At 43.4% G+C, this 26497-nt stretch overlaps 1 protein-coding gene across 1 annotated transcript in view; it reads right to left on the reverse strand.

The window, feature by feature from the left end:
* Positions 1-26497, reverse strand: part of LOC103346492 (uncharacterized) — a 149414-nt gene that overhangs the window by 33306 nt on the left and 89611 nt on the right. Inside the window, exons 9-11 of the mRNA XM_070063799.1 lie at positions 22710-22920; positions 20946-21078; positions 1-17385 (exon numbers count right to left, since the gene is read on the reverse strand). The exon at positions 1-17385 is cut by the window's left edge and continues 33306 nt beyond it. The gene's annotated coding sequence lies outside the window, so the exon portion shown is untranslated. The remainder of the gene's footprint in view (positions 17386-20945; positions 21079-22709; positions 22921-26497) is intronic.

Genomic DNA, 26497 nt, shown 5'->3' on the forward strand with positions numbered 1-26497 from the left:
TGGTATATGGGTAAAATGGTCATTTTCCATTCAGCGGTTTATACCTGTTGCTTATTTCCCACTAAACTAGGGAACTAGAGTTTCTGGTTTTTCTTTTGACCCTTTTTTGAAAAAATGATTTACTTTATTTACTTTACTTACTTGAAAGGCACAGTTAAATACAGAGAGAGGGAGAGATAGAGAGAAAGAGATCTTCCATCTGCTCACTTCACTCCACAAATGGCCACAACAGCCAGGGTTCAGTCAGGATGAAGCCAGGAGCCAAGAGCTTCTTCCATGTCACCCACAAGGTGCAGAGGCCCAAGCACATGGGCCATCCTCTGCTACTATCCCAGATACCTTAGCAGAGAGATGGATCAGAGTTAGAACAGCCAGGATTTGAACCAGAGCTTGTATGTGATACCACAGTGCCAGCCCCATGTTTTACTCCTTAAATTCTTACTTGATGAAGCATTTACCAAAGTCATGCCATCAATGATGTTTTTCATAAGATTTATGTATTCATTTGACAGGCAGAATGACAGAGACACAAAGAGAGATCTTCTACCTGCTGACTTACTCCTCAAATGCCCCCAACAGCCAGGACTGGGCCAGGCAGAAGCCAGGAGCCAGGAACTACATCTCTGTCTCCAAGTAGGTGGCAGGAACCATCCACTTGGGCCATTGTTTGTTGCCTCCCAGGGGAATTACCAGGAAACTGAATTGGACATGGGGGAGCTAGGACTCACAACAGGCAGGTTGATGTAGGATGCTGAAAACCCAAATGTCAGATTAACCTGCTGTGCCTCAATACCACCCATTTCTAAACTTTTATGATTATTTACTCCATCTTAGTCCATTTGGGATGCTGTAAGAAAACACATTACACTGGGAAGTTTATAAACAACAGGGATTTATTACTCACTGTTTTGGAGGCTGTTAAGTCTAAGATCACAGTGTTAGGGGGACTCAGTGTCTGGGGAAGCTTTGCTCACTAATGTCTGTGTGCTCTCATGTGGCAGAATCGCAAAAGGGTAAACAAGCTGCTCCATCAAGCCATTCTTAAAAGGGTGCTGTGGTGTAGTGGGTAAAGCCACCTTCAGGCCTGGCATCCCATATTGTCACGGGTTTGAGTACCAGCTGCTCCACTTCTGATCCAACTCTCTGCTACAGCCTGGGAAAGCAGTGGAAGATGCCCCTAGTCCTAGGGCCCCTGCATGCATGTGGGACACCTGGAATAAACTCCTGGCTCCTGGCTTCACATAGGCTCAGCTCTGGCCATTGTGGCCATTTGGGGAGTGAACCAGCTGATGGAAGACCTTTCTCTCTGTTTCTCTCTCTGTTTGTAACTCTGCCTCTCAAATAAGTAAATAAAACCTTTTTTAAAACACAAGGGCAGTGATAGCATTCTCAGATCTGCCCTCATGATCCAGTCAGCTCTGAGCACCCTTGCTCCTAAATAACAAGACACTGAGTATTACAGTTCAGCACATGCATATTGAGGGACACAATCATTTAGCAACAGCACCCCAAATCATCTGATTATGAACCCTCAATGAGTATTTAATTATAAAAACATGTTATAAAACATGTAAAACATGCCATAAAATACTACAGATGAAATGATTCTGTAAACATAATTTATATTACTATTATATTTTACTTGGAAACCCAAAAATAATCTGAAACTATATAGATACTAATGGGAGAATCCTAAGATTGGCCATATGCATGGTGCAATAAGACTACTGTTTTAGTCCTGTTCACTAGTCATGTGAATGATTTTGGTGAAAATTTACCACTGTTTGCATTGATGATATTTTTTCAGTTCACAATATATTGTTGAGAATCAGTTCAGGGGCCAGCGCTATGGCATAGGAGATGAGGCCGCCACCTGCAGTGCTGACATCCCATAGGGGGTACTGGTTCGAGTCCCAGCTGTGCAGGGATAAATAAGAACACAACCTTTAACCGGAAAGGATATGAGAAATAATATATGTCAGAGCATGAATAAATGAAAGAAAAAAGATCAACAAATCAAAAATTGGTTTTCTGAGAAGATAAACAAAACAGATAATCCTCAGAGGGGATTCCATATGGAGGAATAGGGAAAAGGAGGACTGCTATAGGCTAGGATAAAATAGGAAAAAAGGCAGAGAAAGGGCATTCCCAGGGGAGAGTGGAGATTCTGTAAGAGGAGGAGAGATGCTGTGGATCTGTGTGGAAGCTGCAACAAGCACTGATACAACACAAGACCCAGCAGCCGAGAGCTGGAGAAAGTGCCGGCTCTGAAGAACAAGGTGAGATCACACTGCAGTGGCCCATGCCAATGCTCAAATAGCTGCAGAGACAGCCTAGCAGACTGTCTTGTATGTGTCATGGACCCTGTGAGTAACAGGGTATCCTCTACCCCAGCAGAAAAGAGAGACAATTCTCCCCATCCCCTCACAACAGACCCTGACTAGCAGCTCAGAGAGGGCAGGCACCATGTTGGATGTAAGTAGCTAGTAGCTGTAGCAGCTCTCGTGCAGGCTCCCAGCAAGAGTCAGGGAAATGGCGTCATCTTGTCTCAAGTAGCAACAGCCCAGGTGCACACACCCAGCAACAGGCAGGGAGAAGGAGCCATTCCGACATCATCACTAGCTGCAGAGACTCTTCTAAGTGTCCATAAACTGGTGGGGAGAAGGCATGATTGTGAAACAAGCAGTGCTGTGGCCAGTAGCTCTTGTGGACATGTATGACCAAGGATTTCACCACAGGGAAAAATCTGTGTTCCCCACTGACTTTCAGTCTGGGTGTAAAGACTGACAGGGGGCTGCAAATGCACCTATGACTATCGCGAGCCCTTAGCCTCTCAACATAATGCAGGCTCTGGAGCTCAACTGCCTAAGTGGAGCACCCCTAGGCAACTGGCTCTCCAAAGTTCTCAGCTTCTCCATGGACAGAACAGGTTAGTGGGGTGGGGTGGATCTTCTGCACCCTGTGTCTATGGGAGCTCTGGTACTGAGACTGTGGGAACCCATGCATGCAGGAGAGGCTGCCTGGTGTAGCTGCGTTTCTGGGAGATTACTCTGTGTAGCTCCACAAGCTCAGCACCCTGGCTGCCTGGGGTGGGTCACTGCAGCAGGATCTGTGCTCACACTGAAGACTGCACAGACCCTTTGTGCCATTCATGCAGAACCACAGAACCACAGATGAGAACAGCACCCACTGAGGGCTAACACCTGGGTTATTCTCACCTTGGAAAAGAGGAGTGAGGGTGTGATTATGCCAACAGCAGTGACCATATCCTCTTTTCTATTAGTAAGAAGAGATCTAACTTGCTCCATTTGGGTGTCACCCTGGACACTGGCCCCACCCTGGAGCAGTGACCAGAGCTCCCTAATCACAAGTAGCACATTGAAACAGCAGACACTCCACTAATCCACAGAGACACAGTCCAATGATAAAAGCCATCAGGGAAAAAAATAAGTATCTCCACAAATATATTTATCTCCAAAAATATAAAGGTCTTCCTTTTTCTGAGGTTCATCCCCCAATAGCCACTGCAGCTGGCACACTGTGGCTGGCACAGTGTGCTGATATGAAGCCAGGAGCCAGGTGCTTCCCCTGGTCTCTCATGCGGGTGCAGGGCCCAAGGACTTGGGCCATCCTCCACTGTACTCCCGGGTCACAGCAGAGAGCTGGACTGGAAGAGGGGCAACCGGGACTAGAACCCAGGCTGCCGGTGCCACAGGCGGAGGATTAGCCTATTGAGCCATGGCACCGGCCATACAGCACTCTTAATATACATGACCAGAAAAGACCTTCCCCACAACATATTGTAGTCAAATTCTCCACAGTAAAACATAAATATTCGAAAATGTGCAAAAGAGAAATGTCAGATTACTCTCAGAGTATCTCCAATTAGACTCACAGCTGACTTCTCATCAGGAATTACTACAAAGAGCTATAGCCCAACAAATCAGGAAATCTAGAAGAAAAAGATTCCTGGACACTTAAAACCCACCAAAATTGACCCAGGAACACCCAGAAAAACCAAACATACCAATAAACAAAACAGAAATTGTATCAGTAATAAAGACACTCCCAACAAAGAAAAAACTAGGATTGGACAGCTTCACTGCTGAATTCTATTAGACATTCAAAGAAGAACTAACTCCAATTCTTGTCAAGCTATTCAAAACAACTGAAAGAGAGGGAAGCTTTCCAAACTCCTTCTGTGAAGACAGTATCACCTTAATTCCTAAATCAGAAAAAGATACAACAGAGAAAGTACACACAAATGTCCCTGATAAACACACACAAAAATCATCCTCAAAATACTAGCCAATTGAATCCAACAATATATAAGAAATGATCATTCATCCTGGCTGGCGCCGTGGCTCACTAGGCTAATCCTCACCATGCGGCGCTAGCACACCGGGTTCTAGTCCCAGTCAGGGTGCCGGATTCTGTCCCGGTTGCCCCTCTTCTAGGCCAGCTCTCTGCTGTGGCCTGGGAGTGCAGTGGAGGATGGCCTAAGTGCTTGGGCCCTGCACCCCATGGGAGACCAGGAGAAGCACCTGGCTCCTGCCATCGGATCAGTGCGGTGCACCAGCTGCAGCGCGCCAGCCAGGGCAGCCATTGGAGGATGAACCAACGGCAAAGGAAGACCTTTCTCTCTGTCTCTCTCTCTCACTGTCCACTCTGCCTGTTAAAAAAAAGAAATGATCATTCATCCGGGCAAAGGGGGTACTATCCCTGGTACACAGCGATTATGAACATTCACAAAGCAATGTGATACACCACATTAAGAGACTGAAGAACAAAAACCATATGATTATATCATCATTAGCAAATCAGGTACAGAACGAGTTTTCCTCAACACAAGCAAGACAATTTATAACAAACCAATGGCCAGCATCTTACTGAATGGGAAAAGTTGTAACCATTCCCACTAAGATCTGGAACCAGAAAACAGTTGCTTCCCTCTCACATCACTGCTATTCAATACAGTCCTGTATGTTTGAGCAAGCGTCATTATGCAATAAAAGAAATCAAAGGGATAGAAATCAGGAAGTAAGAAGCCAAAATAGCCCTATTTGCAGATGCCATGATTATCTATATAGAGGATCCAAAAGACTCCACTCAGAGACTAACAGAACTCATAGGCGGTTCCAATATGGTGGAGTAGGGTGGGAGCTTACTGCTCTAGCCCAGGAGATGACAGTTTAGAAAATGTGGAGAGGGGCCGGTGCCACGGCTCAATAGGCTAATCCTCCACCTAGTGGCGCCAGCACACCGGGCTCTAGTCCCGGTCGGGGTGCCGGATTCTGTCCCAGTTGCCCCTCTTCCAGGCCAGCTCTCTGCTGTGGCCAGGGAAGGCAGTGGAGGATGGCCCAAGTGCTTGGGCCCTGCACCCCATGGGAGACCAAGAGAAGCACCTGGCTCCTGGCTTCGGATCAGCGCGGTGCGCTGGCCGCAGCGCGCTGGCTGCGGCAGCCATTGGAGGGTGAACCAATGGCAAAAAGAAGACCTTTCTCTCTGTCTCTCTCTCTCACTATCCACTCTGCCTGTCAATAAATAAATAAATAAATAAAAAGTGGAGAGGGTAATCCGGCAGAGGGAACTCTACCAAAATTAGAGAGACAGGGTGGATCTATGTGACAGGCATAGACGCCAGCATTGGAAAGTGAAGTGAGACAAGACCACAGCAGACCAGCCACTGGTGAAAAAGCTGCTGGAAGAGTCTAGAGGGAACCAGGCTTCGAGCCACATGGGAGATACTGTACTAGCCAAACTAGAGGAAAAAAAGAAAAAGAATGGGATGGACACGTTTCTCTCTCCCCAATCACTTTACAACAGCGTCCTGTAACATGTCAGTAAAGGGGTGTGATTTTGAATATACATCACAGGTGAGCCAGCTCATGTCTCTACCCATCAATCAGCCAAGTGGAGACTTTTGATTCTGCTGGGGAGAACTAACAGTGGGCTGGGAGCTTGTGACTGTGTGAGGCTTCTGTACTTGGACAGGGAAAAAAACTGAGGGTGTGTGGGAGGACTCACAGTGTGGCTAGGACTTTGAGCAGTTACAGAGGGAGACTCCATATGCCAGTTTCCTGGTTACCTGTTAGAGATACTGTTAGGGAAACTGATCTTACACTGAGGAATGCACAGATCCTTTGTGTGACCCTTGGGACAGACGAATAAATGTAACAAACTTGGGCTAGCACTCAGGCACTGGTCTCCAGTGAGTAGAAGATCTCAGCTGCACGGAATAAATTCCCTTCTGATGAGAGAGAGAGAGAGAGAGAGAGAGAGAGAGAGAAAGAGAAAGAGAGAGAGATTTGCCACAACAAAGCTGGGTGTAACCTTGGGCATGCCCTTATCCCTGGAGAAGTGAGCAGAGCTCTCTGGCCACACCCACTACAAGCCTCTGGATATTCACTGAAAAGTAGACTTTCCACTTATCTGCACAATCATAGTCCAAAGATAAAAGAGAAAGAGAAAACCAAAAAGTATCTTCACAAATGCCAAACAATATATGCACCAATTCTAGAAACAAGAATAGGAAGACAACATGATGTCACCAAAACAACATGGCACTTCAGGGCCAGATCTGTGACATAGTGGGCAAAGCTGCATTTGTAGTGCCAATGTCCCATATGGGCACTGGTTCGAGTCCTGGCTGTGCCGCTTCCAATCCAGCTCTCTGCTCTGGCCTGGAAAAGCAGTGCAATATGGTCAAAGTCCTTGGGCCCCTGCAGCCACATGGGAGATCCCCAGAAGAAGCTCCTGGCTCCTGGCTGCAGATCAGCGTAGCTCCAGCCATTGCAGACAACATGGTAGTGACCAGCAGATAGAAGACCTCTCTCTCTCTGCCTCTCCTTCTCTCTCTCTCTGTAGTGCTTTCAAATAAATAATAATCAAACCTTAAAACAAAGAACATGACACTTCAATACTAGATTGTGAAGATGATGAGACAGAAGAAAGATGAAAGAAATGGAATTCAAAAAATTGATCATAAGATTACAAAGAAGTAGGCCAGCATCGTAGCTCACTTGGCAAATCCTCTGCCTGCAGCACCGGCACCCCGGGTTCTAGTCCCAATTGGGGCACCGGGTAGTAGTCCCGGTTGCTCCTCTTCCAGTCCAGCTCTCTGCTGTGGCCCGGGAGGGCAGTGGAGGTGGCCCAAGTGCTTGGGAGACTGGGAGAAAAAACCGAGCTCCTGGTTTCAGTTTGGCGAAGTGCCTGCCACAGATGACAATAGGGGAGTGAACCAATGGAAGAAAGACCTTTCTTTCTGTCTCTCTCTCACTGTCTATAACTCTACCTGTCAAAAAGAAAAAAATAAGATGCCATAGAAGTTATCAAAAGAAATGCACAAACTACTGAAATCCATACAGGACATGAAAAAAAAATTTCTCCCATGAAATGGAGATCATAAAGAGAAATCTCAATGAAATGAAAAATTCAATAGAACAAATAAAAATGCAGTGGAGACTCTTAACAACAGAATTGATGAAGCAGAAGAAAGATGTCGGCATAGAAGGCCAAGCACCATAAACTACACAGTTCAAAAGAGGAAATTAGAAAACAAAAACGCCTGTTGGGAATCTACAGGATACTATAAAAAGACCCAATATACGGGTCCTAGGAGTTCCTGAAGGTATGGAAAGAGAGAAAGGACAAGAAGGCCCTTTTAGTGAAAAAATCACAGAAATTGTCCCTAGTTTGGAAAACCAAAGGGACATCCAACTACAGGAAGCACACAGAACTCCTAATAGATGTGACCAGGAAAGATCCTTGCCATGACACACTGTAATCAAACTCAGCACAGGAAAACATAAAGAGAAGATTCTAAAATGGGCCAGATTACTTTCAGAGGATCTCCAATTAGACTCACAGTGGACTTCCCATCAGAAAGCTTGTAGGCTAGGAGAGAATGGTAAGATACAGTCCAAGTCTTAAGAGAAAAAACTGTCATACCAGAATATTATACCTTACAAAGCTCTCATTTATCAATGAAGGTGAAATAAAGACCTTCTATGACAAACAGAAACTGTAAGAGTTTATCACCACCCATGCTGCCCTACAAAGGATGCTTAAGGGTGTGTTGCAGACGCACACACACAGAAACATGGCCATCACTATGAAGAAAGTAAAGGAAGCAAAGCTCCCAGTAAAAGCTCAAAGGAAACACAATGTAAAAAAAATAGGAATATTTTTGGAAAAATGGCAGGGCAAAGTCATCACTTATCAATACTCACCTTGCATGTAAATGGGCTAAACTCCCCAGTGAAAAGACACAGACTGGCTGAGTGGATTAAAAAACAAAACCCAGGGCCGAAGCCATGGCCCACTGGGTTAATCCTCCGCCTGCGGCACTGGCATCCCATATGGGTGCCGGGTTTTAATCCCGGTTGCTCCTCTTCCAGTCCAGCTCTCTACTGTGGCCTGGGAAGGCAGTGGAGGATGGCCAAAGTGCTTGGGCACCTGCACTCGCGTGGGAGACCAGGAAGAAGCAATTGGCTCCTGGCTTCGGATCAGCGTAGCTCTGGCCATAGCGGCCATCTGGGGGAGAACCAACGGAAGAAAGACCTTTCTCTCTGTCTCTAACTATATCTGTCAAATAAAAAAAAAACACATCTATTTGCTGCCTACAAGAAACACATCTCACCAACAAAGAAAATGTAGACTGAAAGTGAAAGGATGGAAAAAGATATTCCATGCCAACAAAATAGTCCATGCCAACAAAAAACAAAAAAGAGCTGGTGTAGCCATCATAATATCAGAAAAAACAGAGTTTAACACAATAACTATTAAAATAAACAAAGAAGGGCACTACATAATGATTAAGGGATCAATTCAACAGAAAGATATAACTCTTATAAACATGTATGCACCTAATTACAGGGTATATGGCTATTTAAACGTTATTTTGAGAGATTTAAAAGGACTCTTAGCCTCCAATACAATAGTAATGAGGGACTTCAACACCCCACTTTCAGTAATGGACAGATCAACCAGACATAAAATCAACAAGGAAACAGTAGATTTAATCGACACTACAGACCAAGTGGATCTAACATATATCTAGAGAACTTTTCATCCTACTCTTCTCAACAGTACATTGAACTTCATCTAGGATTGAACACATACTTGGCCATAAAACAGTCTCAGTAAATTCAAAAAATTGAAATCATATCATGCATCTTTTCAGGCCACAATGAATGAAGCTGGAAATCAGCAACTCAGGAATCTCTAGAGCATATGCAAACAAAAGGAGAATGAACAATATGCTCCTGAATGAAAGATTGGTCACAGTAGAAATCAAATCAAATAAAAACTTTTCTGGAAACAAGTGAAGACAAAAACACAATATGTCAAATCTTATGGGATACAGCAAAATTAGTATTAAGAAGAAAGTTTATAGCAATAACGGCCTACATCAAGAAATTGGAAAAACACTAAATAAATGAGCTATCGATGGATCTCAAGGATCTAGAAAAACAATGGCAAACCAAACCCAAAACTAGCAGGAAAAAAGAAATAATTGAAATTAGAGAAGCAATCAACAAAATTGAACCCAAATAAAAAACAATACAAAAGATCAGCAAAACGAAGAATTGTGTTTTTTTTGGAAAAATAAAACAAAATTGTCACACCACTGGTCCAACTAAAAGGAGGAGGAGAGAGAAGACCCAAATCAATAAAATTAGACAAGAAAAAGTAAATGCAACAATAGATATCACAGAAATAAAATAGAATCATCAGGAATTACTACACAGAGCTGTATGCCAACAAATTAGGAAACACAGAAGAAATGGATAGGTTCCTGGACATATACAACCTACCTAAATTGAACCATGAAGACACAGAAAACATAAACAGACCCATAACAAAGATGGATATTGAATCAGTAATAAAGGCCCTCCTAACAAAGAACACAGGACCAGAGGGCTTCATTGCTGAATTCTACCAGACATTTAAGAACAAACTCAGGTTCTTCTAAAGTTACTCAAAACGACTGAGAGAGAGAATCCTCCCAAATTCTTTTACGAAGCCAGCATCACCTGAATTCCTAACCCTGAGAAGGATGCAACAGAGAAAGAGAATTACAGACCAACTTTCCTGATGAACATAGACGCAAAATCCTAAATAAAATTCTAGCCAACCGAATCCAACAACACATCAGAAAGATCATGCATTCAGACCAAGTGGGATTTATCCATGGTATGCAGGGATGAGTCAACATTTGCAAATCAATCAATGTGATACACTCCTTTAACAAACTGCTGAACAAAACCATATGATTATCTCAATAGATGCAGAGAAAGCATTTGATAAAACACAACACTCTTCAATGATAAAATTCTAAGCAAACTGCGTAGAGAAGGAACATTCATGAACACAATCAAGGTAATTTATGACAAACCCACCGCCAGCACTGTATTAAATGGGGAAAAGTTGGAAGCTTTCCCTCTGTGATCTGGTACCAGATAAGGAGGCCCACTCTCACCACTGCTATTAAACATAGCCCTGGAAGTTTTCGCCAGAGCCATGAGGCAAGAAAAAGAAATCAATGGAAGTGACACAGAGTGGGAGGGGGGGCATCTTCCATCGGCTGGGTCACTCCCCCAAATGACCACAGAAGCTGGTAATGAACCAGGCCGGGGTCAGGGGTTGGAACCCCATCCAGGCCTCCCTGTCTGCTGAAGGGGCCTGATTGCTTGCACCACCTTCTGCTGCTTTCCCAGGTGCGTAAGTGGGGAGTTGGATCGGATGTGGAGCAGCCAGGATATGAACCAATGCCCAGAAGAAATGCTAGCTTTTTAGACTGAGATTTAATTCACTGGACCACAACACTGGTCCATAAATGAAGTCTTCTTGACCTCAAACTAACTTTAGGATTTTCCACAGGGTCCTTGGAAGATTCTCAAAAAGAAACAGTTTTCTCACTTTATAAAAAATATTAAGCTAATACAGTTAACTTGATATGCTAAAATGAATGGAAAGCACCTTAAAATAAAAGTGATGATTAACCTTATGCTATATTTGTATGGACATATGTAGTTATTGTTAATGCTCCAGGAAATGTCAAATTCCAAGAACTCTGATATCTCCTGGTATAGTGTTATCAATCAGTTATCAGTAAAATTTAATATGTCATAGATCTTTAAAAAAATCCTTTCCAAAAAGGAAGTGCAAAAATGGTTATTCACACATCTAAACATATTCACTAATATTTTCTGAGCTCTATAGAGGGAAGGAAAGAAACAAGCAAGAGAAAGCAAAGAAGAAAATGTGAATAATTTCATACTAATTAAAAATAAATATTCAAATAAAATTATCTTAGCAAAAAATTAGTATGAGAATAGTAGAGGAAGGAGGAAGAGGGGTGAGAATGTTGGTGGGATTCTGGGTACCATGAGAAGAATCACCAAGTTCCTAAAGTTGCAATTATGGAATATATAAAGTTTATATTCCTTAAATAAAAGGTTTCTGGGGGAAAACAATCAGGTAATTTGCAGTTTAGAGATAAAATTATCTTTTTGGTAGGCAGGGAGAGAAGAAGAGTGAGAGTGAGAGAGATAGAGATGGATCTTCCATCTGCTGTTTCACTCCCTCTATAGCCAGACTGGCCAGGCTGAAGACAGGACCCTGGAGCTCCATCTGAGTGACAGGGGTCCTGGTCCTTGATCCATTCTCTGCTCTTTCCTAGCTGCATTAGCAGGGAATTTAATGAGAGGCAGAGCATCTGGGACTGTCTGAAACAGCACTCTGATGGGGGATGCCAGTGTTACCCAGTGGCACAACACCAGCCCCCTTCAGTGCCAACTTCTGTTTGTGACCTTGCTTTATTATCAGACATAGCTGCCAGAAACTTATTAGTCTTTTGTTCTGCACTTTACTAAAATATGTTCTTTATATCCTATATTATAAAACATTGGGGGCAATTGTGGTATTTGGCCTCACAGATAACACACTGGTTAGGAAGCCATGGCCATAATGGAGTGCCTTGGTTTCCTTCCTGGCTTCTGCTTTGACTGATTCCAGTTTCCAGGTAGTGCAAATCCTGGGAGGCAGGGGTGATGGTTCCGAGTAACTGGGCTCCTGAGACCTACGTGGGAGACTGGGATTGAGTTCTCAGCTCCATACTTGGCCCCAGTGTAGCCTTGGCTATTTCAGGTATCCCAGAATTCAATCAGTGGATGAGAAATTCTTTCTCTAATTCCCATCCTCTCAAATAAATAAAAATTTTCAAAAATTTTAAATTTTCAAAAAATGTTGACTTTATCCCCTAGCCCATACTTTGCTTTGCCTAAGTGTTGATGGCACATATAAATATAAAGCTTTACTATTTCAATTTACACTGGAAGAAAACACTACAGAAAAGGAAAGGAGGGGCTGGCACTGTGGATAGCAGGCTAAGCCTTCACCTGCAGCGCCAGCACCCTATATGTTCATCGGTTCAAGTCTCAACTGCCCCACTTCCACTTCAGCTCCCTGCTAATGGCCTGAGCAAAGGAGTGGTGGATGGTCCAAAAGCTTGGACCTCTGCATACCCATGCAGAACCGTGGGTGCAGGAAGCAGGGACTCCTGGCTCCCGGGTTTGGCCTGATGAAGCTTGGGCCACTGCAGCCACATCAGGTGTGAACCAGCTGATGAGGGACCTTTCTATCTATCTCTCCCTCTCTGTAACTCTGCCTCTCTAATAAACAGATCTTTAAAAAAAACAGAAACAAACCTGCCATATGCTTCAGCAATCCCACTACTGGATATACACCCAAAAGAAATGAACATTATTGTATCAAAGAGATAGTTCTACCACCATGTTGATTGCAATATGGTTCACAGCAATCACAAGGAATAAACAAGAACTTATTTATAAAGATTAAACAAAGATTTCTGTCATCAGGAGAATAAGAAGACATGGTACAGATCTACAATGAAATGTTATTCAGGACTTAACAATAATGAAATTTTATCAAGTGCATCAACATGGAGTAACTGGAGGACTTCAAGTTAGAGAAATAAGCCAGAGGGCCGGTGCAAAGCCGGCCGTAGCGACCATATGGGTAATGAACCAACAGAAGGAAAACCTTTCTCTCTGTCTCTCTCTCACTGTCTATAACTCTACCTGTCAAAAATTTTTAAAGAAAAAAGAAAAATGAAATAAGCCAGAAAAAGAAAAATACCACATGTAAGTTAACTTTGTTAAAAAATTAAAACACAAAAACAAAAAAAAGTAAATGCCAATGTGTAGCACTACTGCTGCAAATATACTCTTAGAAAACAATGTTTGATAACCTGGACAAACCAATTGTTAAGAACAGAGTACTGGGGCCGGAATGGTGGCATAGTAGGTTAAGAATCCACTGTGGTGCCGACATCCCATATGGACACCAGTTCAAGTCCAGCTGTTCCACTTCCAATCCAATTCCCTGCTGATGGCCTGAGAAAGCAGTGGAAATGGCCCAAGGGCTTGGGCCCCTGCAACCTACTGGGAAAGATGGAAGAAGCTCTTGGTTCCTGGCTATGGACTGGTCCAGCTCCAGACATTGTGGCCATTCGTGCAATGAACCCATATGGATGGAAGACCTCTATCTCTATGTCTTCCTCTCTATGTAACAATGCCTCTCAAGAAAATAATTTTTAAATAAAAGTATACTGCTCTGGTGGAACTTTATTCTTTCTACCTTTTTCCTATGAATATTATGAATATTATGGCTACCCTGAATATAACATGGATTAAAATCATATTTTGAAAAATTGATGAAAAGAAGAGGCCATGAAGGGAGGGGAAAGGGGAAGAGAGGAAGGTCTGGGTTTATTCTTGGAACTGTACCTAAAGAATGCATGGAATATGTTCTCTTTTCATTCATTTTAAAAATAATTGAAGGGGCAGGTGCTGTGCAGCAGTGTGTTAAAGCCCAGGCTTGAAAGGTGGGCACCCCACATGGGCACAGGTTCTAGTTCACGCTGCTCCTCTTCTGATCTAGCTCTCTGCTATGGACTGGGAAAGCGGTAGAAGATGGCCCAAGTCCTAGGACCCTGCACCTACGTGGGAGACTGGGAGAAGCTCCTTGTTCATAACTTTATCGGCTAACTTCAAGCCATTGTGGCCATTTGGGGATGAACCAGCAGAGGGAAGATATCTCTCTCTCTCTCTCTCTCTCTCTATATATATATATATATATATATATATATATATATACCTCTTTCAGAAATTCTATCTTTCAAATAAATAAATCTTTAAAAAATGAAAAAGAGGCCGGCACTGCAGTGCCATAGGCTAATCCTCTGCATGCAGTGCCGGCACACTGGGTTCTAGTCCTGGTTGCTGTTTGTTCTAGTCCTGCCACTCCACAGCGGCCATTGGAGGGTGAAGCAACGGTAAAAGGAAGACTTTTCTCTCTGTCTGTCTCTCTCACTGTCCACTCTGCCTGTTAAAAAAGTGAAAAAGAAACAAGAATGTTACTTTAGTATAGTTGTGACAATCTGTGATTACTTTAAATTTAGAGTGTATTGAATAAATGGTTATTTTTCCATTCAACCAATTATATTTGTTGCTTATATTCCCACTAAACTAGTGTTTCTGTTTTTTCCTTATTTTTAGAAGATTTATTTTGTTTACCACAAAAACACTGTTACATACAGAGAGAGAGAAAGAGGAAGAGATCTTCCATCTGTTGCTTGACTTCTCAAATGGCCAAAACAGTCAGCACTGGACCAAGATGAAGACAGGAACCAAGAGCCTTTTCCAGGTGTCCCACATGGGTGCAAAGTCACAAGCACTTGGGGTGTCCTCTGATGCTTTGGTGCACTAGCATCGAGCGGGATCAGAAATGGACTAGGGACTAGAGCTGTGGCATTCTAAGTAAAGGTGCCTCCTGCAGTGTCGGCATCCCATATGGGTGCTGGGTCAAGTCCAGCTGGAGGACTTCTGATCCACCTCTCTGTTATGGCCTGGGAAAGTAGTGGAAGATGACCCAATCCTTGCGCCCCTACAACTGCATGGGAAGACCCCGAGGAAGCTCCTGGGTCCTGGTTTCAGATCAGTGCACCTCCAACAACTGTGGTCTTCCAGGGAGTGAACCAGCAGATGGATTGCAAGGCTTCTCACTCACTCTCTCTGCCTCTGCCTCTCTGTAACACTGCCTTTCAAATAAATGAATACATCTTGAAAAAAAAAAAAAGAAGTGGAGTAAATGGGACTTGAACCAGCACCCGTAGGGGATGCCAAACATTGGACCACCTGTTTTTTAGTTCCTGAACTTCTTATTTGGTAAAGAATTTAGCCATTTTACTCTAATGCAAATTTAAAAACTATCCAAAAATGGATGAAAGTAAGGAAGTCAGGAAGGGAGGGACAAAGGGCAAAAAAAAAAAAACAAAAAGGAAGACGTACACTGGGAGAGACAGTGTTGGAAGGAGAGCAGAAGAACGGAATGTTGCTTTATTAGTAGTATTGTTCTATAAAATATATGGAAGAATTTCTTAACCTAAGAAGTAAATATATCCACTTGGGACAATATCAATCTTTAATAGAAATTTATATAAAATAGGTAAAATAGGTAAGCACTCACATTACAGGAAAATTTAATATATAAAATATGCATGTTCATAAAAGTCTGTACTTGGAAAATCCTATGACATTTATAAAAATATAAGTTTGAAAATATTTCTGTAAAAATAACCTAAAAGTAAGAATATAAAAGCTATATAATTCTGAATGTTACTCAAAAATAACACTGCATTGTAAAAAATGAACATCCTATAGAAAAACTTAAGGAAAAACTTGCATTCCTAATAACTGTGACAGTGTGAAAAAAAAACACATGGTTTAATGGCTCACAAAAGCAAATGGAAATATCAGAGATGGGAAAAAATCAAATGAGGAATAGGAAGTACTACAAAGTATACATTCCAACATAAGGGGAAGATATTTCAAGAACTCCTACCTGGTAAAGTCCTGCAGGACTAAGTCATCCCCAGCCCCCAAACAGCAATCAGAACAAACACTCCATGAAAGCAGAAGCTTTCACACAGAGCTGCCTAGAAGGATATGGAAAACATGCACCACGACAAAGCTGTGCGCAGTTCATCAAATGTCTTGAAAGACAACAAACTCACAACTGCTTCTTTCCACAAACTTTTCAAAGTACCTCACACTGACCCCTGCATTACATAAAACAAAGAGAACAAATGCTGGCACATAACAGAAACATCTTTGAAAGACAAGAGATACACCTTTACCAAGAGAGAGTCCTCTGCCCAAATTCAGACTTCTATAAGCTGACCTCAAGCCTCAAATTTCATTCCAGGCTTGATCAGGTTCTTGTCTTCCTAATCACAACACCTATCCAGTTTTCTCCCACATAAGCCTCTCTCCATCCCTGGTATTCCAAGACCTTTGTAGAAGTTTCCTAATTAACCGTGCACCCATACCACAGTCCCTAAGAAAGAACACACTGCACCCCTCACACTTTTTTTACCCTCATTTTCCCAAGGTTTTTGCTCAAGCCCTGTCCCAGGTCTAACACTTGGAGACTCCACCACTTCTTCTAGTAGACCTACCAGCTCCTCCCTATTACAACTCTACTGAGGTCACCTGACCCCCTCCATTCAATCCTTCCATTTCCCTATCTATATCACAGGATAGTGATAGACAGAAATTACCTGATTTCAGCTCCCAACACCTTGCATGCCCCAGGTTCTTCCATGACATCTAACCCTCCACTCCCACCACACATAATACTTCCAATCCTGTCATGCTTAGCTCCAAAATCTCAAACCCAAACTTTTATTAACACATCTCTCCAAACCAGACAGACCTCTTGGGTTTTGTACTCTGGACTCAACAGCACACACTTTTCCTCTAGGTCTCCCTCCCATTTCCTAGATACCCAAATCTTCCCCTCTTACCATCTTCTTTGGCCCCTAATTCTCTGCAGAGCCCCAGGACTTATTCCCCAACATCCTATCCACCCCCCCGTCTCCATGGTCTCCAACTCTACTGAAGCCCACCAGGCCCCTACATTTCTCCCAATGCCTGTGGGGCTACCCCACATGGCCCTCCCTGTCACAGGATGGAAGTCCACATCACTATTTGTCTGGGCTGCCCAACCCCAGGGAACGGGCTGTCCCTTCCCTTCCCCTTGGTCACCCAGGCCACGGCCACCACTGGGGCGGCCACATCTGCTCACCAGTTGCTCCTCTCCAGGATGAAGGCCCAGCTGGTGTTGAGCAGAAGCCGTGTAGTCTCCGGAACTGGAATATTATCCAGCAGCTGAGTTTCAGCGTCCACCCTGCGTTAGTTTCACATCTGTGTCCTCTGCGGGGGAGGAGGGGAGACAGACATCCGCTTCTTGGCTTCCTCATGGCTGAGCTGCTGCCCACCCGTGCTGCCTCTGAACCTGCGGATTTGGGTGAGAACGCCATGGGAAGATGCCCTGGATATCTCTGTCCCATAAATTTAAGTGCAGCTAATTCCTCCTGCACTCTCCAAGCCTAACATAACACTGCTGCCAATAACACCGCCAGTCGACAACGACGCCACTGCAGCAGACGTCACCTACTTCTCCCTGAGGCCTACTGCACAAGCGCCATCCGACTAACACCCGCCCCTTCCTCCCAGGATACACAGCGTCAGCGGAAGAGGCCCCGCTGCCTTGATGAACCAGGGAAAACCACCTTAGTAGCCACAGCCTGGCATGGCCGCCCTGTGCTCACCACGATCAGCAGTGCTCCAGGGACATCGTGGATCCCCATCCAGCCCACCAGAAGCTCTGGGCAGTGTGCAGTTCTCTAGACCTCCGGGCTGACACCCAGCAACTCCCGTTGGTGCAGTGCTCTGCTAAACTGCCCGTGGTCAGGGTACAGAACGGCGGATGCCTGCCCAGCATCCTTGAGCAGGTCGGAGCCGGGGATGCTGCCCGGAGTCATACAAGCAGGGCTGGTGCTGCCTTACACCGCGTTAAAGCCACGGCATGCAGTGCTGTCTTTCCATGTGGGTGTCAGTGTGCATTCTGGCAACACCACTTCCGATCCAGCTCCCTCCTTATGCGCCTGGGGAAGCGGTGGAGGATGTCCCAATTCCTTGGGCCCCTACAGCCACATGGGAGACCCAGAAGGTGGTCCTGGATCCTGACTTCATATTGGCTCAGTCTGGCCATCACGGTCTTTCGGGGAGTGTACTGGCAAATGGAAGACCTTCTCCCTCTCTCACTCTCATCCTCCCTCACTCTCACTCACGTGCTCTTGCTGTTTCTCTCTTTGTTTTTCTTGCAAATGAATGCATGAAAACTTTTTTTTTAAAAAACCACATTATCATCTCATTACATACAGAGAAATAATCAGAAGAGATTCACTCTCAGTCATGCTAAACAAACAAACAAACAAAAAACCACAGAGTGGGTATAGAAGGAATAGGCATCAAAATCAAAAAGGCTATGTATGACAAATCAACAGCCAATGCCATGCTGGATGGGCAAAAAGTGAAAGCATTTTTGTCAAACATGTAACACAAGGATGCCCCTTTTACCACTCTGAATGCAGTACTGTAAATTTTCAAAGAGAAAGAAAGGAGAAGAAAGAAACTGCACCTACATTATAAAAGAGAAGTGAAATTCTAAATGCTTGCAGGTGACATGATATGGTACCAGAAAAAAACTAAAACAATCCACCAAAAACACTGCTAGACCTGGTGAAACAATTCTTGAAATCACTGGTTACAAATAAACATAGTGTGTAAGCAGCAGTGCTTATACATTAATGATGAACTCACTGACAGAGCAATCAACAATAATCCCAAGGACAATAGCACAGAAATCAAATGTTTAAGACTAAATTTAACCAAAGAAGCCAAAGAGCTCTATCATGAAAATCACCATACACTGATATAAGAAATCACCAACGACTCAAAAAATGGAAAGATATCCCTTTTGGTGGATTTGAAGAATCAGCCTAATTAAAATTTCTACCTTACCTAACACTACCTAAAGATTCAACCAAAATTATATCAAAACATCAATGACGTTCTTTACAGAATTGCATAAAACCACCTAAAATTCATAGAAAATCACAGAAGATCCAGAATAGCTAAGGTGTTACTGGGCAAAAAACGAAACAAGGCCGGCGCCGCAGCTCTCTTGGCTAATCCTAGGCCTGCGGCACTGGCACCCCGGGTTCTAGTCCCGGTTGGGGTGCTGGATTCAAAACTAAATAAACGGGATTAAATGAAATTAAAAGCTTTGCACAGCAAAGGAAATCATCATAGAGTGAAGAGACATCCAACAGGATGAGAAAAAGATATTTGTCAGATACCTATCTGACAAAGCATTAATATCAAGAATGCATCTGCAACTTTAAAAAAACAACAGCAAAAAAACAACCAATTATGAAATGGCCAAAGGAACTCAACAGACAGTTCCCCATAGATATACAGATAACCAATAAAAATAGGGAAAAATAGCAACATCACAAGCTATCAGGGAAACACAAATCCAAACCACAATGAGATATCAGCTCACACGTACATATTGGCTAAAACCCAAAGGACAGAGAGTCTCAATGAGGAGGAGGACGTGGGAAAAGGGGAATACATACACACTGGTGGTGGGAATGTAAATTAGTGCAGTCACTGTGGAAAACAGTATGGAGATTTCTTAAGAAACCAGAAACAAACTTGTGATATGATATGAAGCAAGCCCTCTACTGGCTAGAACCCAAAATACATGAACGTATTGTTATCAGGGAGATACGTCCACCACAATATTTCTTGCAGTATGGCTCACAGCAGCGACAACAAGAAATTGTTAAAGACTTCAAACATCACCAGTTGAATGGATAAGAATAATTCTCTCTATATATACACAAAAACACACACACACAATGAAACAACCTTACAAATCCCTCTTTCCACAGACTTTTTCATGGACCCTCATGATGCTCTCTGCAGTACCTTAAATAACTAGAACAAATGTGGGCACATAGCAGACACTCCTTTGAAAGCCAAGAAAAATATATTTACCAAGAGAAACTCCTCTGCCCAGATTCTGACTTCTTCAAGCCACAAACTTCATTCATAGGCTAAATAAGGATCTCCATGTTCCCAAGCCCCCTGTCAACCCATTTTCTTTCCAATAACCTCTTCTCCATCTCTTGGTAGTCTGCACACTTTGGTCAAATTTCCTGATTAACTCAGCTCCCATTCCACAATCCCTCCTGAAAGTTCCCTCTGCCCACTTCCTGATATCCTATCCCTCACTTTAACTAAGGTTTCTCCCCAGGGCCTGTCCAGGATCTCACACTCTGATACTCTACTAGTTCTTACAAGCAGACCTATTACAGCTCCTCCCTATTACAACTCTCCTCAAAGTCGCCTGCCTTCCTCCTCACAGTCCTTCCATTTTGCTTTTCTATCAAAGGATGGTGACATACAGACACACACTGTTTTCAGCTCCCAAAACCTTGCATGACCCAAGTTCTTCCAAGCATTTAACCCTCCACTCCTGCCGCATGAAGTACTTGCAATCCTATCGTCCTTAGCCTGAAAATCTAAAACCCAAACAACTATTACCACGTCTCTCCAAACCAGACTCTTATGTTTTGTATCTGAGTCAACATATGGCAGTTTTCCTCCCGGTTTCCCCCTCCCACAGCTTCGACAACCAGTTTACCATTCTTAGGATGTTCTTTGGCCCTTAATTCTCGGCAAAGCCCCAGGGAATTCATTCCCCAATATCTTATTCACTTCTGTCTCTGTGGTTCCTCTATTCTAGGAACACTAGACCCCCACATTTCTGTCTCCACATGTATATAGGGCTCCTAACACTTGACCTTGCATCCCAAAGGTTGGAAGTCCACTTTGCTGGCAGCCTGGACACCTGACCCCAGGGCACACGGTTCCATTCCGTTCCCTCTCCTCGTTGGGCCCAAGGGCTGCCATCAACAGGACACAGCCACATCTACTAACCAGTTGCTCCTGTCCAGGATGAAGGCCCAGCTAGGTTTTACAAGGAAACAGAGCAGTCCCCAGAAATGGAAGATTACCCAGCAGCTGAACTTCCGTGTCAACTCGGTGTCCAGTTTCATATCCATGAAAATGTCTACAATAAAGTTACAAAACATTAAGAAATGGAAGAAGACACACAAAAATGGAAAGATCTTCTATGCTGACTCATTGGCAAAATCAACAAGATGCAAATATCCATTCTACTATAAGCAATTTACAGACACAATGGGATCCCAAGCAAAGGTCAAATAGCATTTTGCCCAGATGGAGAGAAAACAATGCTAAAATTCATATGAAAACACAGAACATCTGAATAGAGAAAGCAACCTTATACAACATAAAAAACTCATAGCATTGCAATAACAGATTGCAGAAACAGCACAGGACAGTTTCAATGAAAACAGCTTGCTATAGGCAAAAAAAAATGACATATATAACAAAGGAACAGAAAAGAAACACCTGAAATAACACACACATCTACAACTAATCTATCTTTCAAGAAGGAGCTAAAGATCAATCCCAGGTTCAAAGGACCGTTTCTTCAAAACAAGGTCCTGAGAAAACTGGACCTCCACATGCAGAACTCTGAAAGAAGACCCATACTTTACACCTTATACAAACAGCAACTAAAACACGTCAAGGAACAAAATCTAAAACTCAGTATCATCAAACTATTAGAGAACATTGGGGAATACTGAATTACATTGGCTTAGACAATGATTTCTGGGACAAAATGCCAGTAGCACAATAAAAGCTGAAACAGACAAATGTGATTCCATCAAGCTGAGAAGCTTCTGCACTGCAAAAGGAACACTCAGAAAAGTAAAGAGGCAACCAAAAGGATGGGAGAAACTATTTGCTAACTATGAAACTGATAAAAGATTAATATCCAGGCCAGCGCTGCTGCTCAATAGGCTAATCCTCCACCTGCAGCACTAGCACTCCGGGTTCTAGTACCGGCCAGGGCGCCAGATTCTGTCCCTGTTGTTCCACACTATACTCTTCACCATTTTCTTACCCTCACTTTTCCTAAGGTTATTGCCCAGGCCCTGTCCCAGGTCTAACACTTGGAGACTCCACCAGTTCTACTAGTAGACCTACCAGCTCCTCCCTATTACAACTCTACTGAAAGACACCTGACCTCCTCCATACACTCCTTCCATTTCCCTGTCTATATCACAGGATAGTGATATACAGAAATTACCTGATTTCTGCACCCAACACCTTGCATGCCCCAGGTTCTTCCATGACATCTAACCCTCCACTCCCACCACACAATTTACTTCTAATCCCATCATTCTTAGCCCCGAAATCTAAAACCCAAACTTTTATTAACACATGTCTCCAATCCAGACTTCTTGGGTTTTGTACTCTGACTCAACAGCACACACTTGTCCTCCAGGTCTCCCTCCCATTTCCTGCATACCCAAGTATTCCCCTATTACCATGTTCTTTGGCCCCTAATGCTCTGCAGAGCCCCGGGGAACTCATTCCCCAACATAATACCCACCCGAGTTTCCATGCTCTCATACTCTACTGAAGCCCACCAGGCCCCTACATTTCTCCCCATGCCTGTGGGGCTACCCACATGACCCTCCCTGCCACAGGGTGGAAGTCCACATCACTGTTTGCCTGGGCCGCCCAATCCCAGGGAACGGGCTGTCCCTTCCCTTCCCCTTGGGCACCCAGGACATGGACACAACTGAGGGGGCCACATCTGCTCACCAGTTGCTCTTCTCCAGGAAGAAGGTCCAGGTGTCATTGAGCAGGAAGCCATGCAGTCTCTGGAACTGGAAGAACACCCGGCAGTTGCGCTTCACCGTCCACTCTGGGTGAGTTTCACATCCAGGTCCTCTGGGAGGGAGCAGGGGAGGCAGACATCCACTTCTTGGCTTCCTCACAATAGATCTGCCGCCCACCCACACGGCCTCCAAGCCTGCAGATTTGGGGGGAGAATGCCGCTGGGTAGATGCCCTGGGCAACTCTGTCCCATAAGTTAAATGCAGTAAATCCCTCCTGCACTCTCCAAGCCTACCATACTGCTGCAGCCTATAACACCTCTTTCTCTCTCTCACTCTCATCTTTTCTCACTCTCTCTCACTCACCTGTTCTCACTATGTTTCTCTCTCTGTAATTCTGCAAAAAATGCAATAAAGCTTCTTAAAAAAAACATTATCATTTCATTAGATACAGAGAAATAACCTGAAACGATTCAATCCCATTCATTATTAAAAAAAAAACCTCCACAAAGTAGGTATAACAGGAATAGGCAGGCCAGCACCGCGGCTCACTAGGCTAATCCTCTGCCTTGCGGCACCAGCAAACCAGGTACTAGTCCCGGTCGGGGCGCCAGATTCTGTCCGGTTGCCCCTCTTCCAGGCCAGTTCTCTGCTGTGGCCAGGGAGTGCAGTGGAGGATGGCCCCAAGTGCTTGGGCCCTGCACCCCATGGGAGACCAGGATAAGTATCTGGCTCCTGCCATCGGATCAGCATGGTTTGCCTGCTGCCGCATGCCAGCCGCAACAGCCATTGGAGGGTGAACCAATGGCAAAAGGAAGACCTTTATCTCTGTCTCTCTCTCTCTCTCACTGTGCACTCTGTCTGTCAAAAAAAAAAGGATTAGGCATCAAAATCATAAAGGCTAAGTATGACAATTCAAAGCCAATGGCATGCTGGATGGGTAAAAAGTGAGAGCATTTTTGTCAAACATGTAACACAAGGATGTCCCTTTTTACCACTCTGACAGAATGCAGTACTGTAAATTTTCATAATGAAAGGAGAATAAAGAAAGAAATAGTACCTAGATTATAAAAGAGAAATTGAAATTCTAAATGCTTGCAAGTAACATGCTATGGTACCAGAAAAAACTAAAACAATCCACCAAAAACGCTGCTAACTGGTGAAACAATTAAGTGAAGTCTCACGTTACAAATAAGCATACTGTGTAAGCAGCAGTGTTTATACATTAATGAGGAACTCACTGACACAGCAATCAAAAAAATCCCAAAGACATAACGACAGAAATAAAATGTTTAAGACTAAATTTTGCCGGTGCCACGGCTTACTAGGCTAATCCTCTGCCTTGCAGTGCTGGCACACTGGGTTCTAGTCCCGGTTGCCCCTCTTCCAGGCCAGCTCTCTGCTGTGGCCAGGGAGTTCAGTGGAAGATGGCCCAAGTGCTTGGGCCCTGCACCCTATGGGAGACCAGGAGAAGCACCTGGCTCCTGCCACTGGATCAGCAAGGTGCACCGGCCGCAGTGCTCTGGCCACAGCAGCCATTGGAGGGTGAACCAATGGCAAAAGGAAGACCTTTCTCTCTGTCTCTATCTCTCTCTCTTACTGTCCACTCTGCCTGCCCAAAAAAAAAAAGATTAATGTAACCAAAGAAGCCAAAGAGCTCTATCATGAAAACTGCCATACACTGATGAAAGAAATCACCAAGGACACAAAAAATGGAAAGATATCCCTTTTGGTGGATTTGAAGAATCAGTATGATTAAAATCTTTACCCCACCTAAAGCTACCTAAAGATTCAATTAAATTTGTATCCAAACACCAATGACATTCTTTATAGAATTACATATAACAGACTGAAAATTCATAAAAATCACACAACATCCAGAATAGATAAGGTGTTCCTGTGAAAAAAGACAAAACAAAATTAGCCTAGATGCCTCACAACACCTGATTCAAAGTATTCTACAAATCTACACTAAACAAAATATCAAAGCACTTGCAGAAAAAGTGACACGCAGACCAGTGGAAGAAAACAAGGCAAGCTCCAATATTAATCCAAATATGTACAACACCAGATTTTTAGGATTCAGATCTATTCATTGGAGTAAGGAAAAACTCTTGAACAAATGCCGTTGGCAAAAATGGATGTATTTGTGTAGAACATTGAAATTAGATTCATAATTCCCATAAAATAGGAAAATCAAATCAAAACAGATCAGAGACCTAAATCTATAACCTGAGACTACGAAGCTTTTTGAAGGTAATAGAAAGAAAAGCTCCAAGACACTGGAATAGGCGATGACCCTTGGAAAAGACCCTCAAAGACCACCAGCAAAATCAAAACTAAACAAATGGAATTAAATGAAATTAAAAGCTCTGAATAGCAAAGGAAGTCATCACAGATAGAAGAGACATACAACAGAATGAGCAGAAGATATCTGTCAGCTACCTATCTGACAAAGAATTAATATTAAGAATACATCTGCAACTTAGAAAAAAATAGCAGCAAGAAAAACACAACCAATCCAGATATGAAATGGCCAAAGGAACTCAACAGAAAGTTCCCCATAGATATACAGATGTCCAACAAATACAGGAAGAAATGCTCAACATCATAACCTATGAGGGAAATGCAAATCCAAACCACAATGGGATATCAGCTCACACGTACATACTGGCTAAAACCCAAAGGATGGAGAGTCACAATGATGAGGAAGATGTGGGACAAGAAGAACACTTACACACTGGTGGTGGAAATGTAAATTGGTGCAGCTGCTGTGGAAAACGGTATGGAGATTTTTAAGAAACCAGAAACAGACTTGCCATATGATGGAGCAACCCATCTATTGGATATAACCCAAAACACATGAACATATTCTATTAGAGAGATACGTACACCACAATATTTATTGCAGTATGCTTCACGGCAGTGAAAACAAGACATTTTCATCAGTTAAATGCGTAAGCATAATACTGTACATACATACGTACACACACACACACACACACACACTCACACACACAATGAAACAACCTTAAAAATCCCTCTTTCCACAAACTTTTTCAAAAACCCTCATTATACTCTCTGCATTACCTTAAGTAATTAGAACAAATGTGGGCACATAGCAGACACTCCTTTGAAAGCCAAGAAAAACACGTTTACCAAGAGAAAGTCATCTGCCAGAATTCTGACTTCTACAAACTGACTACAAGCCACAAACTTCATTCCCAGCCAAATACAGGGTCTCCATGTTCCCAAGACCCTATCAACCCGTATTTTATTTCAGATAAGATCCTCTCCATCTTTGGTACTCTGTAGACTTTGCTCAAGTTTCCTGATGAACTAAGCACCCATTGCCCAGTCCCTCCTGGAAGTTCCCTCTGCCTACCTCCTGATATCCTTTCCCTCACCTTTCCTAAGGTTGCTCCCCAGGCCCTGTCCCGGATATCACACTATGATGTTCCACTAGTTCTTACATGTAGACCTTCCAGCTCCTCCCTATTGCAACTCTCCTCAAAGTCGCCTGTCGCTCCCCCTCTTCGTGGAGGAACGACACAGGACCCTGCACTGTTCCAAAAAATGGAAAGAGATTCCTTGCTTGTGGATGGGAAGAATCTGTATCATTAAAATATCTATCTCATGTGAAAGAAATCTACAGAATACAAATGATATTCTGTACAGAATTAGAAAAAACAACCCCTCAAATTCATACAGAACCACAGAAGATCCATAATCGCTAAGGTGATCTTGAGAAAATAAAAATCAAGCTGGAGACAT

Source organism: Oryctolagus cuniculus, chromosome 19 (assembly GCF_964237555.1).
Source record: "Oryctolagus cuniculus chromosome 19, mOryCun1.1, whole genome shotgun sequence".
Lineage (NCBI taxonomy): Eukaryota > Metazoa > Chordata > Mammalia > Lagomorpha > Leporidae > Oryctolagus > Oryctolagus cuniculus.